Genomic DNA, 816 nt, shown 5'->3' on the forward strand with positions numbered 1-816 from the left:
GATCCCATAAATATCAGACAGTAGTACACTTGGGGCAATTTTTCTCGGATCTCAGGATTTCCGTTTGGGGCAACTATTTCCGGACAGAGGTAGTATTACGAAGTTTATATCTTTTGGATAAATAGCTCCATCCCAGAGTCATTTAATTAATGCTTCTAAACCATCTCTTTTTAGATCTATATTCGTAGCATCTGCAAAAGCACTATAAAACTGATCTAAGGTTTCACTTGGTACTTTGAAACTTAGAATTTGCTTTTAAATTCATGATATATTCGGCATTTAATCTATTTGTATTTTATTGCGAAATATGAATGACTGAGGAACACGGTTGAAAGAAATTTATGACGACTTCAAGTAAAGTACTTCCTCTGTCCCATATTACTCGTCGATTTGAAAAACACACTTGTTCCAAATTACTGAAACACAAACGCATTTGACTGGCTTACAAAAATTCTCAGCACTTTCATTGGTTATTAATGCCCTCGCCTACAACAGAAGCGAGACAGGGCTTTGTCTTTAACCGTGTAGCGCTTTCTAGGATCAACTCTGCCTGTGTTGTTGGACTCGACAATTCCGCTCTTGCGAAACTTTCGCCAGATGGTGGAAACCACTTGCGCACTGATGTCAAGTTCTTTAGCAGTTTTGGCGAAAGCGCCGTGGATCAGCCATCAAGCTTTAAGGAACGGTGTACGTGTCGGACCACCTCGTGTCGCTTGGCGCAGAAACCTCGCGTAAGGATTGGGGCATGGCGGCAAATTCAAATGTGTGTTGATCTTTATATGTGGTGTGTTTTTATTCGGGTGGTGAAAATGAGAA

The sequence above is a fragment of the Aphanomyces invadans genome (genome assembly GCF_000520115.1).
Source record: "Aphanomyces invadans strain NJM9701 unplaced genomic scaffold supercont1.3, whole genome shotgun sequence".
NCBI classification, from domain to species: Eukaryota; Oomycota; class Saprolegniomycetes; order Saprolegniales; family Verrucalvaceae; genus Aphanomyces; species Aphanomyces invadans.